The sequence below is a fragment of the Canis lupus genome, chromosome 16 (assembly GCF_003254725.2).
Source record: "Canis lupus dingo isolate Sandy chromosome 16, ASM325472v2, whole genome shotgun sequence".
NCBI classification, from domain to species: domain Eukaryota; kingdom Metazoa; phylum Chordata; class Mammalia; order Carnivora; family Canidae; genus Canis; species Canis lupus.
Genome location: NC_064258.1, coordinates 33,854,074 through 33,859,850, shown reverse-complemented (window position 1 = coordinate 33,859,850; position 5,777 = coordinate 33,854,074). Strand labels below are relative to the sequence as shown.

The 5,777-nt window shown below is 40.3% G+C and overlaps 1 pseudogene; it reads right to left on the bottom strand.

Moving 5' to 3' along the window:
* Nucleotides 1–2,743: 2,743 nt before the first annotated feature.
* Nucleotides 2,744–4,447, bottom strand: LOC112664505 (heterogeneous nuclear ribonucleoprotein A1-like; annotated as a pseudogene).
* Between the last annotated feature and the right edge of the window lie 1,330 nt (nucleotides 4,448–5,777).

The following is a 5,777-nucleotide window of genomic DNA, read 5'->3' as shown; positions in this document are numbered from 1 at the left end:
CCAAATCTCTCCCACCTAGACTGTTAATGATCTTATTTCTGGTTCCATGGACTCACCCTTCATCACTCTACAGCTTTTGTCTCAACTATGTTTTTATTCCTGATTTTTTTTCTATGCTTTTGTCTGCTGTCAGACCAATCATACTCTCTTGGTATTCCTTTTTTGTCTTCTCCTGCAGTTTTTTCCCCCCAGGTTCTTCTTCTTCTTTTTAATTTTTTAAAAAGATTTTATTTATGTATTCATGAGACACATACAGAGAGAGGCAAAGACCTAGGCAGAGGGAGAAGCAGGCTCCCTAGGGGAAGCCTGATGTGCTAGGGAACCTGATGTGGGACTCGATCCCAGGACCCCAGGATAATGACCTGAGCCAAAGACAGATGCTCAACCACTGGGCCACATAGGTGCCCCAGATTCTTCTTTCTTGAGCTGCTGGTTTTCCTCAACAGTGTGTCTTAGTCCTTGTTTAACGCTGCACACTCTGCTTTATTGATCTTGCCTACCCTATCAAGTAGTGCTCACAAGCTTACCAGCCACCTTTGTGTTGAAGGCTTCTAAGTCCCTAGCATTAGTCCAGATCTTTTCCCTGAGCTCTAACCTGTAAGTCCAGTTGTCTAACAGACATCTACAACAATATTCAAACAAAATGCAGTTCTTCCCTTCCCAGCTCTCCAGATTTTTCTTTCTTCCCTGTTCTTTCTCTCAGGGAACAACATAACCACCCACTCTATTGTTATTCATGTAAAACAAATGTGCATCCTCCTTGACATCTCATTTCCTATATCCAATTAACAACCAAATTCCAACTCAGGCTTCCAGAACCCATATTTTCCTTCTGGGTAGATGTGTCTTGTTTTGTCTGCCATCTGCAAATATATGGACTAGAGTGCTTACTTAAAAACTGCTCTTTTGTTTTTCTTTCCATCTACCTGTTACCACACAGCTAAATTAGTTTTGCCACTTTCCTTTATGTGTGGATTTAGAGAATGTACCCTCAAAAGAGCTTCAGTGTTTTAAAACTGTATAATCAAAGATTCTACTTTTTTCCTATGGTAAGCCAAATACATTATTTGTTAATAACTATAAAAAATGATAAATAAACTGGGCATCATTTGTTACAGAAACCGGTGTGCATGTTGATTATAATCCCAACATCAGTGGAGGTTATACCAGTACTATTTGCAGTACTATTACTTGAAATAATGGTCAATGAATTTTTATGTTTATTAAGATAGAAATTGCATATAACTGAGTAAGTCAAAGAGTGCTACAAAGCTTATAATAAAAATGGCAGACAAAGCACTAGTTATCAATGCCAACAGAGTGGAGTACCCCACACCAGTTACTTGATCCCAGGGGAGGACTCCAAACCCTTCTGCCAACTGCATCTTGGTATAAGAGTTGCCAAGGAAAACACAATGCAGTCAAGTGCTGGGTAGAACAATGCTTTACTCACATGAGGGAGAAACAGAGCAAGATCAGCTTCAATAGTGGACTGTGTGGACTCTCTTCCTTGGTGAGGAAGTGTTCCAGATCCAAGGTTCATTTTTATTTAGCTGATTGGGGATCAAAAGATTGTGCACATGTGACTGCCGTCCCCAACAAAAGCTGCATCCCCTGGGGGGGGCCCTCCCACATCCAACGTCTGATGTCCCAGAGGCAACCATTTTCAAGTGTTTCAGCTGTTTATTCTACTGTTGCCCCTACATATCTAAATAAAGTACTTATACTGTGAATTCGTGACTTTAACTTTAGGTATTATTTGCTGGTGTCTTATTTCGAGAGTTACTTTCTTAACTCATTGCTGCTTCCTCCCCCCCCCCCACTATCATTCTCTCCATCCTCTTAATACATTTGATTCATAATTTCCATTTTAAATGAATGTTTAGGATTTTTTATTGTCATAAAACATATCATTATTATAGCTGAGCCCTGCAATGTATTATATTTTCTCTTTGCTGTGTTTTTGTTTTTCCTGGAGTTAAAATTTTTAATTTTAATGTATTTTCTTAAGCTTCACTTTACCTGTTATATAATCAGCCACTTGCTTTGTATAAGAACTAGAAACATCTCACTATGGTCAGGTTCATTTTTTTTTCTAGCAGAATTCCTTGTGGAACCCTCTCTCTCCTTCTACTCTAATCTTTACAGGTTACATTCTAAGTCTGCTCCAGGGCTGTTGTCGTGGACACTTCTCTTCACTATTTTTGGGGATTCTCTTTGCCTTTCTCCTTGATTCATTTTAGGATTACTGGATTTCTTGATTACTGTTTCTTAGATCACACCTCATTTTGGTGAAGCACATTCCGCAACAGCTTTCTGAGAAAGTCAAAGGAAATCATATTGCAGGAGCCTGAATGTCTGAAACTATTATTCTATTATCACATTTGATTAATAGTTTTGCATGATACTGACTTATAAATCAAAAATTATTTTCTCCCTGAAATTCTAAGGTGGATTTCTTTCCCATTGTCTTCTATTTCTGGTGTTGCTACTGAGAAGCTTAATGATTCTTGGATTCCTAATTTTAATAGATAATTTTTTTTCTCTGTAGCTTTGGGATCTTCTCATTTTCCTTGATATTCTGAAGTTTCACAATAATGTGCAATGGTGTTAGTCTTTCTCATTTGTTTTTATGGGCCCTAAGAGGGCCATTTAAATCTGGAAGATCACATCCTCATTCTGGAAAATATTCTTGTATTATTTCTTTCATAATTTTTTCTCCTCTGTTTTCTTTTTTTTAAGAGAATATTAAATCGTTTATTGATTACACATGATAATGGACGATACACAAGCTTTAATCCCATCTATAATTTTATCTGATACCATAATTCAATTTAGATATATTGCATAGGATGTGCCAACAATCATAATAACCAAATAAACTCCAGGACTTTGCTTGGGTGACCCTTTTAACGGTGAACTCCAGGTCACAACACATTAACTGTCAGTTCAACCACACCAAGGTTTGTGGAGACAATGGCTTCTGTGCCCAAGCAGGTTGCAAATAAATTTCGAGTGGAACCTGGCATCACCCTGAAGGAATTCTAACTTCACACTGTTGGGGTAGTTTACCAAGATGGCTTCAGAGTAGACTAACTTTACACAGCACATTTAAAAAAAGACACATTTATTCAGCGTCATGATCAGACTATTACATTTAGCAATCAACAGCATGGGTGCAAAAAAAAAATCTACATTAAAACCCTTTGTTGGAATGCTTTACACTTTCCACAGAACAGACACTAAAATAACCTGTTATACAATTAGTCACAAATACAGTCCTGGAGTTTTTTGCCCATACACATGAGTATTGTCTAAAACATGTCTTCTTTGTAGCAGCTAGGCCCTGCCACCACTGTGCTTGGCTGAGTTCACAAATCTGTTGTAACCTGTAGCTTTCCTGTCACTTCTCTGGCTCTCCTCTCCTGCTAAGCTTTGTTTCCTGGCAGTAATTAAAACCTTCTGCCACTGCCATAGCTGCTGCTGCTGCTGGAACCGCCATAGCCACCTTGGTTTCGTGGTTTGGCAAAGTATTGGCCTCCACCACCATAGGGGCCAGAGCTTCTGCCTCCAAAATTTCCTCCTTTCATGGGTCCAAAATTTGAGGATTGGTTGTTGTAATTGCCAAAATCGTTATAGCTTCCGCCACCTCCAAAGTTGCTTCCGTCATTACCAAATCCGTTATAGCCATCCCCACTGCCACCGTATCCACCACCTCGACTGCCACTGAAGCCACCTCGACCACTGAAGTTCCCTCCACGACCAAAGTTGTCATTCCCACCAAAACCACCTCCACGACCACCACCAACGTTTCCAGAACCACTTCGGCCTCTTTGGCTGGACGAAGCACTAGCCATCTCTTGCTTCGAAAGGGCTTTCCTTACTTCACACTTGTGGGCATTCACAGTACGGTATTTTTGAATGACAATCTTGTCTACAGAGTCGTGGTCATCAAAGGTCACAAAAGCGAAACCTCTCTTTTTGCCACTGCCTCGGTCAGTCATGATCTCAATCACTTCAATTTTCCCATACTGTTCAAAATAATCTCTTAGATGATGTTCTTCAGTGTCTTCTTTAATGCCACCGACAAAAATCTTTTTCACAGTTAAGTGGGCACCAGGTCTTTGAGAATCTTCTCGGGAGACATCCCTCTTTGGTTCCAAACTCTTCTGTCCACCTTGTGCGGCGAGGGTTCATGGTTGAGTTCATCTCCTCTATGGTGGCCTACGTGACAAACCCAAAGCCTCTGGAGTGCTTGGTGTTGGGGTCTCTCATTACCACGCAGCCCCTAAGCGTCCCCCATTGCCCAGAATGGCTCCTCAGACTCTCATCGGTTGTTTCGAAGCTCAAACCTCCGATGAAGAGCTTCCGCAGCTGCTCGGGCTCCTTGGGAGACTCTGACTTAGACATGACGGCGGTGGGAGGGGAGACTTTAACGATGCTTACTCGGGGGCGTCCAGGGGCAGAAAGCTCTCCTCTTGTTTTCTTATCTTGGTCCTTCTTTTCTACCTTCTAGATGATTTCCTTAATTTTATTCTTAACTTATCTATTAGTTTTTTAAGATTTGCAATTATATTTTTAATTTCAAAGGACTTTTTTCCCCCTCATTCATTCATTCGCTAACACTTATTGAACCACCATGATAATATGCCAGGGACCATTATATGGGGATCTTATTTTCTCCTTGCTGAAGCTAGACAGGGATTGCAAGTACCAAGTGGTTGGTGGTACTACATTTTAAAAGTAGAGTCAGAGTAAGCCTCACTGAAAATAGTATGTTAAAGCAGAAATTTAAGAGAGATACAGATTTTTTTTTTGGAACTCTTTTTTTTTTTAATATAGTCATCTTTTCTAATTCAAGGGTGTGATTTTTTCTTATCACTTTCAGGATATTCTCTGGAGATTTTTTTTTTTTTTGAAGTTTTCTTTTGGATTTGGAATTCACATATTCTCATTTCTACTTCCTATAATTTCCTTCTTCCCTGCTTTTTTGTTTTAATTTTGCCTTTCATTTTTTTGGAAGTTTTACTTATTTAAGTACTTTCTACTTAACCCAACATGGGGATCGATCTCACGACCTTGAGATCAGGAGTCACAAGTTCTTCCAACTGAGCCAGCTAGGTGCCCCTTGTCTTTTACTCTGAAGCCTTGCCCCAATGTTTGGTGATTCTTGGCTGTCTGTCATATTTATAAATGAGGTATGAAAAAATGAATTGGAAGCACTATGTATATGTGTGTGCAGTGAAGATGGGTTGGTTACCTTTTGAGCTTACTGTGGATTAAGTGGACATTTGCTATTTCTATGGGCTCTTTTTCTCCTGCTTTCTGAGACATAGGTGCCTTACTGCCAACACTCTGGGGCCAAGTCAGTGTGTAGATTGTAGTTTAGTTACCCCACCTCTGGTGGAGATTCTGTTCACCTGTGGCTGTAACTACTATCTTGGGAGACCAGAGCCTCTTCAGTTCTCTCTTGCCTGAGAAGAGCCTCCAGTTTTCTGGCAGGGTAGGGGAGGTGCAGCTATCTGGCACTGTGGGTTTGGGAAGAAGATAAAGGTGTGTAACCGATTTTTATACATATCCTGGTTTTTGACCAGTACTATGTTGTCAGCCCCAACTCATACCCTTGTCTTGAGAATTATAGTTACTTGGTGGCTCTAGTTCCTGAACTGCTCAAGTATTCATGAGAGGCTTTGATCCCTTTTGGACGACCTACCCTTCCCTGAAAAGCTGCTGGGATTTCAGTTTTCTCTCTCTGCTAATTTAATCACCAGTCATCC